Source organism: Tamandua tetradactyla, assembly GCF_023851605.1.
Source record: "Tamandua tetradactyla isolate mTamTet1 chromosome 15 unlocalized genomic scaffold, mTamTet1.pri SUPER_15_unloc_4, whole genome shotgun sequence".
NCBI lineage: Eukaryota > Metazoa > Chordata > Mammalia > Pilosa > Myrmecophagidae > Tamandua > Tamandua tetradactyla.
This window is the reverse complement of record NW_027518247.1, coordinates 104963-119142: the sequence shown is the minus strand read 5'-3', so window position 1 is coordinate 119142 and position 14180 is coordinate 104963. Positions and strand designations below refer to the sequence as shown.

Here is a 14180-nt window from a genome sequence, read left to right as displayed (position 1 = left end):
AGTAAACTGAATGGATTTCATGCCACACCAAAGTATACTTAATCAATTAATGTCCCTGTGTTCACAGCATTCCAATTTATCCTTTCATTTGTTTATTAAGCATTTATTAAATAAAGGCATTTTGTCTTGCCTGTCATAAAACGCACTTTCCCAATAATATTGTCTGGTAAAAATTGGTTAATGTGAAAATTTTTCAAAATCATTATTGAGACTTATTAAACCAATTATATTTTCTGAGTTTCTCTTTTCTACCAGGGATTTTCCTTTATTCCTTCTAAATACAATGTTCATTTAAAAATAATTATATAAAACACCCTGGCTTATTCCTATTTATCCTGGTTCTAATTTGTATGGGTTGTTTTTCTGCAATTGCATTGAAAACATATTCTTCTATAGATAATTTCAATTAGTTTGCAGACTTCTATATTTAATATAAACAAAAGGATGTATTTAGTTTTTTTCTAAGTATGAGTATTTATTTCAGGCTTCAGATCCCGATTGGTTTCAAAAACCAAAATCTGACTTCTCAGAGTAGCCAAGGCCTCATTTTATCCAACTTAGCACAAACTCCTTGACACCCACTATCCCCCAGCCTTAGGAAAGAAAAGAAAGAAAATCCGCCACCACAGGGGCTGAGCCAACCAATGTACACACACTAATGTTGTAAATGAGCAGCTAAATCTTGGCAATTTTTTAGTTTGTTTTGTGGGATTTTATGGGGTTTTGTTGTTGTAGTAGGCTTGTGTGTGTGTGTGTGTGTGTGTGTGTGTGCGTGTGTTTCATTTTCTTTTACTACCCAGTATATGCAGCACTTGTGAACTCCCAATGGGCTCCCAGCTTTTAAAATATATGAAACGACTTGAAGACAAACTATTCAATTCTTTAAGAATCTAAAAATAGACCAAATGTGTTTTGCTGTGAACACTTTGTAGAGATGAAGTGAGGCGGGAATTGTGAGTGGGTTTTTTTTTTTTTTTTAAAGAATCAATACAGTGATGGAAGGGTAAAGAATGCAAGAATTCAGACATTCTGTGGAGGCTTACTTTCTCTCCATCAAGAGGTCCATAAAAAGGAGCAAACTGAGATCCATAAGGGGAGTCAGGAGGAGCCGTGTTTGTTTTCCCTACCCCCTGTGAATAGGTTTTGGCTGAGGTGGCACTGCTAGGTCCCCATTGGTCCCCTCCCTTTGGCCTGAGAAGGCAGGGCAGTACAGGGGCATCAAAGGAACATGTCACGACTCCTCATTCCCAGAATCACCATCATCATAACAGTCGGCATCTTCCTCTTCCTCATCTTCATCATCAATGTCTTCCTCATACAAGTCATCATAAAGCAAATCAGAGCTGTTGTCATTGGAAGGCACTTTAGTTTTGATGCAGTATTCCGCCAGGTTTGTGGGGACCTTTACTCCATTCTTTTCTGCTTCGGCCTTAGTGGCTGAAACTTGTTTCCTAATGATTTCAGCATATTCTTTGTCTTTTCCTTTACTGTCCCTCCATTTCCCGAACATAACTGAAGCATCCACATTGGCTGGGGAGAATGTGTTGGGCTCATTAAGCAGTGAGATTACCCGAAACAGGATAGTCCTGACATTCTGAGTAGGATTCCACCTTTCGGAGGGCAGTTCTCCACTCTGTGGGTCATCTACAGGCGGATGAAGAACCGAAATGCATACATCTCCATTCTCATAAATGTTGGGGTGCCACATTTTGGTCAAGAATCTGAAGGTAGGTGGTGAATACGGGTAGTCAATAGGAAATTTAATATGGACCTTGAAGTAGCCGCCTTTGTAGATGGTGTTGGGGTGTCCGAAAACGGCCACCTCCCAGTTGTAGAGGTCAGACTCATCCACCAGGGTGATCCGGAGGCCATCCACCGGTTCCACCTGCAGGGATTTCAGCTCAAGCATCAGGACCTTCTGCGAGCTGGTCATCTGCTGCTGGGCCATCGCGGTGGTGGCACCGGCCCGGGCCCGAACAGACCCCTCCCCTCCGCTTGCCCTGCGGCTGGGCCGCACGGGGCCCCTGTCTTCACACACCCGGTGGGCGGGACCAGGTCCCAGACTGCCCGCGGGCCGGTCCGGAGTCCTCCTCACACGCGATGCGGGCCGGGCTGGGCCCTTCTCCTCACACTTGGATGGGTGTGGGGAGAGGTCGAGGGAGTTAAGGGGAATTCGCTCCGGGTCCGGGGCCTCGGGCCTCAGCTGGAGGGGGGTCGAGGAGGTGGAGGCAGAGGAAGGCGGCGGAGGGCTGGCGATGGTGAGGGGAGGGTGCCGGCCCGGGACTGCCACGCTTGCTCGCCCTCTCTTTCTCCGGGAGATCTGCAGGTGCCGGGTAGGAGGGGGAGGGCGGCAGCTGCGCGGGGGGCGGGCGACGGAGGAGGAGAGAAGCCAGAGTGCCTCGCACCGCGGGAGCAACGGAGCCGAGAAACAGCAGGAGGGAGGAGGGGCGCGCGCCCGGAGAGGGTGGCTCGCAGCGGCTGGAGCCCGACGCGCGTGCACACGCCCCTCCCTCCCCCGCCCTCCCTTTTTAGTTATTTTTTTTAATTGTTAACGTTTTCTTGCTGTTTTGATTCAAGAAAAACAAACATACCACCTTTTATTTGGCCATCATAAGATTTAGTAATATATTTTATCTATATAAATTGCTCACAGTATTGTCCTTATACTTGTCTCTGGTAAACCTCCCATTCTCTTTTTGAGTTGTTTTCTCTGCACCTTTCCTTTAGTCCCCTATGATACCATCTTTCCAGAATGAGTCATGAATTTCTTTGCCACTCCTCTTTCTTTCACCTGACTGACTCAAAGTTCTGACTCTCTTCTTTATAGATAGCCAACCCTTTAATGTTGTCGCACTATGTCTCCTAAACAAAAAAAAAACATCATGTTTGAAATTTGTCAGTTGTATTTTATTTTGTAACATACTAAGAAAAAGCACTCACTTTAAAGTGTGTTTTATGCATCAGGCTTCAAAATGGAGATAACTATTTTCATCCAGTTTAAAATACCTTTTGCAACAACTTTAAAAAATAATATTTTTTATTTAAAAATATTTAAGGAGTTTTCCAAAATATAATATTTAGTGAAAATACAATTGATGTAGATTCAGACTCACTGTTAAACCCATACACCTCAATTAGAGGTCCATTTAAAAATTAACTCAAGAATATTAGTTGCTAAATAGAGAAAGTAGTATAAAATAAGTTATGATTTTGCATAGGAAATTTGCCTTTCAAGATATGGAAGGAATGAGAAGAGTGAGCAAAGCAATGCTCTAAGAATACCTAAAGTCAACAAATAAGAAAGGGATAACAAGAAAGAAAAATGTATTTTAATGAAGAAAGTAGAAATATTGAGACAATAAAATATAAATATATTCGAAAAATCTGAGTTCGTATTGTTTATATTTATTAACTAGAATAAAGTCCTCTAAAAAGACAGGTGTGAGAGTGAATTGAAATAATAAATCTCATATGAGATATTTAGTACACAGTTTTTACTAAGGTACAGTGAGGCAAACTTTTAGGATAAAAGAACTTAAAGTAACTAATTTTTTAGAACACTGTTTTTACTATTCCATTCACCTGAGCCTCCATTGCACAAGGTATTTTTATAGATCTCTACTTCACTTCTTTCAGGTTGAACAAATATGACATTATCACTGAAGAATCTCTGAAAATTATTTTTAAAAATAATTCTGCCCTTGTACCAGAATGTCTCATTCACTATACTCTCCTACATTTTATTTCTTTTTGTAAATAGTATCTTTCAAATTCTAGCATGGCATACTGGTACTGATTTCTGTATATTTTTTGTAGCTTCCAGCTACCCTTTTGATATAGTGTGTAGTACCTTGCAGGTTTTCAATAGAATATTTGCTGAATAAATGAGTAAAATGTTTATACATAACTCATTTACTGTGTAATTAATCTTTAAATTTTTTTTTCAGAATTGTAATGTCTAAATAATATAATTGAGAGGGCTAAAATTGCATATCACTATTTGAACTTTACTTTTTCAGCATCTATGAATCTTTTAAACAAATTGACTAAAATTAATACATATATTTCAATAAATTTCCATAGTTTAATATACAGGAATCACATTTTCTGATCAAATGTATTTTAATTTAAATTACTATACAAAATATAAAAACTGAAAGACTATTCATCCTGAAAATTAAAATTAAAGCCATAAGCACAATCTTAAATTATCTTCAATGAATCAGGAAATAGACTTGATTCTAGACTATATAATGGATAACACTATAAGTCATTCACATCACTGAATAAAAAATAAAATTAAAGTAGTACTCAGCTGAATAATGGAAATATTAAATTCATATATCCTTAAGCAGGCAATAAAATTGTATATCATAATTAGTTTTATGAAGGTTCTAAAGTAAAAACAATAATGGTAAACTAAAGAAGAAATAAAAATGATGAACTTTAAAACAGCTAGTAATGAATTAGAAAGCCCAATATTGATTTACATTTATCAGAAAAGAAATAAATGGAAACATAGTACCATTATTTTATAACCAGTCCCACCCAAAAAAGAAAAAAAAATAGGAATAAAAATCTATGAGAAGAGAGGAAAGAAAGAGAAAAAAATCAGAAGAGATGTAGTCAATGAGAAGATAAAACAGTATCATCATTTAAATCAGAAAGATTTAAAATCCCTAGTAAATGTCGGCTTCTACCATGACAGAGTAAATGGCAAAAGAATTTCCATGACATCATAAATAACCCTTAATCTGGACAAAACATGCATGACAATTCCTTTCAGGCATTGGACAACAGGCAGCAAAGGTCAGTTATTCATAAGATTCTGGCATTATATGAAAAGAGCCTTCCTTTTGTTTACCTGTCTTTCTAGATGGCTGAGCAAGGAAGTAATGGGTGCAATCAGAATATAAAGGTCTGGTCTTGTAGAACTGAAAAGGCAGTAATTGGAGTTTCCAGCATTGAAAAGGTTAAACATTCAAGACGGAACAAAAAGGATGTGCCCTAAGTGTTTGTATGCGGATTCCCTGTAAGTCTTATGTTGAAGATTGTGCTGTATGCATGCAGGGGGATTTAGAAGTTGACCCAAGAGATTCTGCTGCAGTGATAAGAGCAGAACATAACTGCAGAGTCCCAAAGGGCTGGAGGAGTTGGAGTTATGACTCAGCCATTATGAAGAATATCTATGATTGACTCAGGCAAGCAGATGAGGTAAAAAAAAAAGTCTTTCATATCAAAGAATAAATAATATAAATTGGAGAAGTTTAAAAGGCACTCTCAATAATTTATTCCCTGTGAGAAAAAAACTGAATAACCTTAAAAGAAAGGCAACATAATCCAAACTCTACAATATGCCAACTCTCTGCAATATAAATTGTAGAGAAATTTAAAAATATTTTTCAGAGATTCTTCAGTGAAAACTAAACATTTGGGAGAGCAAGAAAATATTAAATGCATTGTGGTAGTTAGATTCAGTTGTCAACTTTGCCAGGTGAAGGCACCTACTTCTGTTGCTGTGGACATAAGCCAATGGTACATGAACCTCACCTGTTGCTCATTTACATCTGCAGTAGGCTAGGAGGCCTGCCTGCTGCAGTGAATGATGTTTCACTTAATTGGCTGGTGCTTAAATGAGAGACCACAACATAGCACAGCCCAAGCAGCTTGGCATTCCTCATCTCAGCACTCACAGCTCAGCCCAGGCCTTTGGAAATGCAGAAAGAAGTTACCTGGGGAAAGTTGTTGGAACCCAGGGGCCTGGAGAGAAGGTCAGCAGAGAACATCCTGTGCCTTCCCACATAAGGAAGAACCTCAGTGGAAAGTTAGTTGCCTTTCCTCTGAAGAACTTACAAAATAAATTCCCTTTTATTAAAAGCCAATCCATTTCTGGTGTGTTGCATTCCAGCAGCTAGCAAACTAGAACATACATTAATAAAGAAATTAATGCAAACATCTTTCCAGAATGGAAAAGTAACACATCTGAAATTATATATACATATTATTGTTTATATATATATGGAAGGACTAAACTGCAGATTGGAAGCCTAGAGGGATATATCAGTAAGCTTCAAGCCAGATTAATAAAGTGTTTTCAAACTGAGAAAACTAAGTAAGCAAGAACATAGCCTAAGTTATTTAATAAAAAATGAAGAGAAGTGGATGAAATTTTATTAAAAATTGGAGAAAAACATCAATTTACACATTCAAGAAGTTCTGAACATGCAAGCAGGTTAAATCAACCCCAACACATACACACACACACACACACACACACACCAGCATGCATGGAGGCACATCATAATCAAGTGATAAAATATGAAAGATACAAAGAAACATTTTTTAAAGCAGCCATATGAGGCAGGAAGAACATATTAACTGCATGGGAAAATATCAATCATTGTAGACTTCATCAGAAAACAAAAGACTAGAAGAAAAAAAATCTAAAAAGCATTTAAAGGAAAAAAGAAAATTTTACATCTAGTGAAAATGTTCTTAAAAAGCAAGGTGAGGGCAGGCCACAGTGGCTCAGCAGGCAAGAATGCTTGCCTGACATGTCAGAGGACCCAGGTTTGATTCCCGGTGCCTGCCAATGTAAAAAAAAGCAAGGTGATATGGAGTCAGTTAAAATAAATGAAATTTCAGAAAATTTACTGCCAAAATCCTGCAGTACAAAAGAAGCCAGCAAAAGTTCTTCAGGATGAAAAATATGGTATCAGGAGAAAACTTTATGATAGTATAAGCAAAAATATTTTACAAAACAAAAGTTTCGGAATATTATCAGAAAATATCTGTCAAAAGAAATGAAAAGCATCAGAGATGGGAAATATTTTAAAATTCTGCAAAAGACAACTGAGAGTTATGAGAAAAACAATAACATTGAATTTTTAGATTTGCAATTTCTCTGAGAGTAAAATAAATGATACAATGTCAGAAATGACAATGAGTAAATGGAATTGAACATTTTAGGGTTCTTACACTTTATGTGAAGCAGTACAATATTAATTTTAAGTACACTAAAATAATTTAGTAATGTAAATTTTATCCCTTAGGATAATCATTAGCAATGCAATAAAAACAGGCATGTTTTCAAAACCCAATAAAAAAATTGGACTTCATATGTTTTATTAACCAAAAAGAAGCCAAGAGAGAAGGATCAAAAGTATAAGAACAGGTGGCATAAAATGAAAATAACATATCAAAAATTATTTTAAATGTAAATGCACTAAACACCCCAATAAAAGTCAGAGTTATTGAGAATTCCATAAAAATAACCAATTATATGATTTTTATAAGATGGGTGAAAAGTACAAGAAAGAATAAATATATCTTATGAATTTATGTAGATAAAAACTACTGTGATTTTACACAAAGATGTGTGTATTCCAGATGTATTTTTGATAGCATACAATAACAATACAGCCAATTTATCAGAAAGATATAAAAATCCTTAATAGAGTTTCAAAGCACACAACTGAAAAACCTGACAAAAATAAATGGAGCAGTAGAAATCTTAAAAAGAATAATCAAATTGAATAATTGTCAGGGATAAAGTGTTAACTTTTTGCTATCATCTAGGACAAGGAAATTAAATCCCTTTTTCTGTTTTACTCCTAATTCTCTACCAAAATTATTTTACTCTTTGAGATGGTCCTGGTTAGATTCATTTGTCAGCTTGGCCAGGTGTTCATGCACAATTGTCTGGTTAAGCAAGCACTGGCCTGTGCAGCAAGGACATTCTGTGGACTTAGATCAGCAGTATGTTGAAGGTATCTATGGCTGACTGCAATTATCTATGGGGAGTGTCTTCCACAATGAGAAGTGTTTTTTAAGGGAGAGGTGATGGCAGTAGTCAGAACAGAGAACTTTTGTTGCTACTTCAGCCAACCAGAAAAAATTCCTGAGGAATTTATTGAAAACCTTCATCAGGGTGCCAGCTTGCAGCCTGCCCTACAGAATTTGGACTCATGTATCCCCATAGTTACATGAGACACTTCAATAAAATCTCGTACTATTTATTGATATTAACTATTGGTTCTGTTTCCTTAGAGAACCCTAATACAGCTTTGGTACTGGGATTGGTTCTCAAAAAACAATTTGTAAAAAGGTTTCTGCAATTGGTTTTCTACTCTGATTAGATTCAAAGACACTAATGACCCTATTACCAAAAATCAAAAGGCATGGACAGTCCATGGCATGAATTTTCAGTAAAAATCTGCAAAATATCACCCTTTGATTCTGTTGATCATACACTTATATAAGGAAAGGCTCTAGGTGACAGTTTTTAGCACCTTAGCAGAGTTTTGTGGAGTTAAAAGGTATAATGATATTGGCAGATTGTTCCTAGATATACTAGATACAGTTGTTAAAGAAAGGGATGAACTGAAGGCTTCAAATTTGCAACTTTAGTGGAATAAGAAAAATATTTCTACATGTTTCCTGAAAGAAAATCCTATTTCCTGTCTGTAGACTTGAGATCTCTGAAAATCAGATCTAAGGGCTCATGTGAGTAGTGGTTTTATAACATGCACAAAATTCCCAACTTTGCAGGGTCTCTGCTGTTAAATTGAGGGCATCAATTGCAAAGAATGGGATCCTGAAAATTGAATGGGGACATACGTGTTGATAATTATGGCAGTGGAGATATTGCAACCCTAGATTCTGTTGAATCTTTTCTAGATAAACCTGTGCTGGTCTGCTCTGAGGAAGCAGACATCCAACATCCAGCCTACCCAGAGAAAACAGCCAGCCAACCTCCAGCCTGCCCTGAGGAGACAGCAAGCTAACCCCTACCAGAGGTTTTCTTGAGGAAACAGCTTCCTGAGCTGGAGTCTTTCCTGATGAGTCTGCCGTCCAACCTCTAGCAGAAAAATTAATCATTCAGTGCCTGCCAAACCTGTTATCACCTAGCCTGAGGAAACAGCCTTCACTCCTTTGTCTGGGGAGATTAATCGCATTTTACCAGATGATACTGCAAGGGAATGCTCTGAGGTAACTGGCTTGAAAAACACTTCTAAATCTTTTCATGATCCATAGCCACTATCCCCCTTTTCTTCCAGGTGGTTAGCTGAAACAAGAATCTAATGGAATACTTATCAACCATGGCCATCATCATCAGAATAACTACAGTTTTGCAAAATTTTGAAAAAGCAATGTGTTTGTTATGAAAATATTCACTTGTGTTTCATAACCACTTTTGGATCTTTTGATAGACAAACAGCTAAAATGGGAAAACAGCACTTCAATCATTTGTTCTTATAGTGAAGTAAAATATTGTGATATAATTTAGTTATAGAGAGAATTATAAATGAACATTGATGAAAATTTGGAAAACATTTTAAAATATTAAAGAAAATGTAAATATCTTAAAGTTTTTGGTGGTTAGGTTCTTTCATAGTCTTCTAGACTAATCTTGTATATGTGTATATTACCTATATGTGTGTGTATATATATATAATTTTTGTCATTTTCTATCATGTTTTGTAGCTTTCAGTTTTCACTCTTTTGTAATATCTTTGTTAATTCCTCTATCATTTTTTCTTGAAAGAATGAAGAATCTCACCTTGCAGTGCTTTAAGGTCTGAAGTTTTATGAATTTATCAGGATAAATATCTGCATCCTCTATTTTCTTTTGTCTCTATCTACTAACCACTTGACAATCCTACCATTCTATGTTGCATCAACAAGTTTCAATAATTATTATTTCTGTGTTTAAATTCAATATGATTAAAATCATTATTTTCTCCTGATTTGTACAGGTTTGTTATGTTATTTAAAAATAAATAAATAATCAATGTATAGACTTGTCATATTTGTTTGAGAAAATGTAATAGGAGAATCTCCCGGGTGCTGTTCAGGTGCAATGGGGGATAGTGGATAGAAGACAAAGCATGGATGAAGGTCATGAGGACGCCAAGCTAAGGGATTTGACTGCGATGCTCACTAATGTTTCTGAAAGTGTTCTGTTTATTCTTTCACTTCTCAGGCTATTCTCTCTGATCATTTTTCAAAGGTTGTTGAAAAGGTTTTGATTTTCCAAGTCTTTAATCATCATTTTGTTTCTCTGAACTCTCTCCAACATTTATATGTCCTTCTTTATTTGTCAATCCCACAACTGGTTCCTATGTGTAAACATGATAGGAATCTCAAGGACAACCATACAAAGTGGTCAGTGTTGATTTAGTTAAGCACCCCACTCTCACAAATACTTATTCAGAACATTTCAACTCTGTAGTGCAAAAGTTAGCTGTGGATCAAGAGTTTTAATGGCCTGTTCATGCAGTATTCCATGAAGGTAATGATTTAAAAAAAATTCTCCTGGGCATAATATTAAACTATGGAAATCCCCAAATAAGTACATTCACACAGCACCAGATATTTATTTATTTATGACTTCTACTATTTACTTAAATTAAAAAGTGACAGAAATAGTAAAAAAAAAATTGATAGAGAATATTTGTAAAGGTTAAGAATTCATAATGCAGCCTAACTTAGTGACATCTTATAAGTTTTCATTAGGTAGTTTGCTAAAATTTCCTTTAAAAAATTCCTCTACAAAATCTTGGCTTATAGTCTTAACTTTCTCTGCTATTAAAAGTTTATATAAGAAATATATTCCTGTTACCAAGTATTTGATTATAATAAAGTTTAACCTCTGTTTTAGTCTTGAAATGTTTAACTGTTTTTCAACTCATCACTGTTCACTAATTTATTCCAAATCAAATATCTGCATTTTATTTCATTACATTCTTAATTTATGTGACAATTTTTACTTACTATAATGTCGTATAAATTATTTCCTTATAGATTTATTTTTGACGTGAAATCTATATGTTCATAGATTTCTGTAATGTTTACAATTTCTCTTTTTATCTTTTCAATGAGATACCTGATAAACTTTTATTTTATAGCAATATACTTTTTTTACTTTTCTCACATTTTGTACGTGCATTTTGTCTATACTATTTTAGAATCTTAACACTTTCTGTTCTTTTATGTTAATTGTGCTGGCCTTGCTTTCATTTATGTACATTTCACTGATTTAAAAAATGTATCTTCTTGATTTGTGTTGGCAATGATGGGCAACAGATACAATAATTTTATAGGCAATAATAAGTTCAGAAAATGCTTAATATTTGTACACTCAGTGAATTTTAGTATAATCACAAAGGTGTGCATTCACCAATTCAATCAATTTTAGGACATTTTCATTACTCCAAAAAGAAAAACCCCATAGCCTTAAGCAATTACCTCTCAATCCCTCTATCATTCTCTTAGCCTATATATCATTTATCTATTTCTTTAAGAAATAGATTTTTTCCCACCTCTATAAATTTATTCATATTTACATTCTATATAAATGAAGTCAAACAATATGTAGCACTTTGTGTCTGCTTTATTACACGTGGTATTTTTTTTTCAGTTGATGGAAGCATATTCATATATTACTATTCTATACAGTTCATAGTTTACTTTAGATATATCTTTACACATATACCCCCCTACTATTAGCAACCTGTGACAGTATCATGCATTTGTTCTGATTCACAGGAGAACATTCTTAGAGTTTTACATATAGCACACTCATCATCCACTAAAGTGCTCACTATGTTATACATGTCAATTTTTCTTCCTTCTCTGTCACCACATTCTGCTTATGGACATATCAGTGGAATAATAATAGGTTTACTTAAGTTTTCCAGATTTGTTTGACAATATAATTTTTGGGCAATTCTTGGTCACTGATTTGTGTACAGAAAGAAATTGGTTTACAAATGAAGGCATATTTTATAGCAAATCATATCCCATTACAGAAATTCTATATATCACTATTAGGAAATGGAGACATGGTATAGAAAATGAGAAGTTTAGCTATTTCATGCAATCTGCTCAGCAAACTGGTATTCCTGTTAACTAATATTTCAAGATTATTAAACTTGTCCATTTTACATTTACTTGATTTCACTGTAAGATGAGATAAAGGCTAGAGAGAAGAAAATATAGATCCTGAATTTGAAAAATAAAACAAAATGGGATGAACAATCTGAAAGACTCAAAACCATTTCCTCAACTCATATAGTATGAAAACATAAAATAAAAGGTATGCATCAGAATAGTTTTGCAAACATTAAACATGAGAAGATGGAAAGCTACAGTAGCAGCTATCATATATTAAGTGGTTACTAGGGTTAAAAATTTTGTGGACATTGCTTTATATCAATCTAAAACATAAAAATCTAAAAACTAAATAATTTAGTGTCTCTTTATTCATGAGAAAATTCATTCTAAGCTGATATATAATTTGACTAAGGTCACATTGTTAAGTTACCATCACAACTAGGGTTCATGTCCAGATTTCTCTGATTCCATACATTAAGCCACTTGGCCACATATATAATCCCACTGTGGTATGGAGAATTATGGAATCCATTATCACTTAGAATCAATGTAAATAATACCCTCATCTATTTGAATTTTTTTAAGCTTAAAAGATCTTGAGATTTGAAAAATATAATAAAATTAAATAACTTTTAAAATAATTAGCTATTATGTCACAATCTAATCTGTAGGTAATTTGGTTGTATTACCTTTCCAAAACACATCCTGAGATCCATTGCTTCAATGACATTAACCTGGTTGGATGGCGAACAAGAAATAGCAACTACTGTAGACTTATTTGTAAGGCATTTGCATATCAGAAGATGGAGAATAAATTCAAGAAAAATTTAGGGTCTTTCTAGGTCAGTGAAATATCTAGGCATCCAGAGAAGTCAAAGTCAAAGTATCCCCTTTAAGGTAAAGGATAAGATGTTACATCTGACCCCTCCTACAACCAAGAAAGATGTAGAATGTCTAATTGGCCTCTGAACATTTTGTAAGCAACATATTTTCTATTTGGGCATGTCACTTTGACCCATTTACAAAGTAACGAAAAAAGTAACTAGTTTTGAGTGGGAAACAGGACAAGAGAAGGCACTGCAACAAGTCCAGACTGTCATGCAAACTACTTTACCATTTGCACCATAATGATTTAGCATAACCAATGGTGTCTTAAGCTTCAGTGGCAAATAGAGATGCTGTTTGGAGCCTTTCTCCGGCTTCTGTGTGAGAAACACAGTGCAGACACATGGGATTTTTAAGCAAATTTTGCCAACCTTTGCAGATTACTACTCTCCTTTTGAAAAATAGCTTTTTGCCTGCTACTGGACCTTAGTAGAGACTGAATGCTTAAACATGGGCCATACAATTACTATGATACCTAAGCTTCTCATTGTGAAACAGGTGCTGTCTGACCCACTATACAATTAAGTTGGGTGTGCACAGCCACACACTGTCATCATATGGAAGTGGCTCATATGAGATCTGGCTCTAGCAGGCCCTGAAAGTGCAAGTTAATTACTGAAGAAGTTGTTCAAATGTCCATGTCCTTCATTTCAGCCATATTACCTTCTTTCTCTCTGCCCCCGATCAAAGCTTCTTGTGGAATTCATTACAAGAAAAGAAAAATTGGGCCTTTTATAAATAGGGTTTTCACAATTTAAAGACAACCTAAAAGTGGATACTCAGAGTGCCAGAACCCCTTTCTGGGAGATTCCTGGAGGACAGTGGTGAAGATAAATCCTCTGAGTGGGCAGAACCTCGAGCAATGTACCTGGTTGTTGATTTTTCTTCAAAGAAGAAATGATGAGAGATGCATGCACATGCAGATTCCTGGGTTGTGACCAGTGGTTTGGCTGGATGTTTAGAGTTTGGGAGGAACATAATTGGAACATTGGATACTAAATGGTCTTAGAATGTGAATAGAAATTTCAGAATGAGCAAAAAATTAAGAAGTTATTTGGGTGTCATGTGAATGCTTCTAATACAGTTTCTTTAGTTGAGGAGGATTTTATAATTGATGGATATGAAGACATGTTCTATGGATTCCACTAAGCCTTTTTATTCTCAGCCACTGTACTCATCATCCAATGAGCTAATGAACACAGTGTACATGGTGGTAGGAATGGAGCTAAACTATAGGCTCAGCCCCTTGATTTCTACTCATGAAGAAGGACCTGGCTATGACCACAGCTGAGTGTCCAATCTCTCAGCAGCAGAGACCAACATTCAATGCCTAATATATCACTATTTCCAAACTGTTATTTGGTGGCAGGTTGATTACATTGGAACACTTTCCTCAT

The 14180-nt window shown here is 35.5% G+C and overlaps 1 pseudogene; it reads right to left on the bottom strand.

Annotated features, from left to right (window-relative positions):
• Positions 1 to 247: 247 nt before the first annotated feature.
• LOC143672797 (ubiquitin-conjugating enzyme E2 R2 pseudogene) lies at positions 248 to 2357 on the bottom strand (annotated as a pseudogene).
• Positions 2358 to 14180: the final 11823 nt, after the last annotated feature.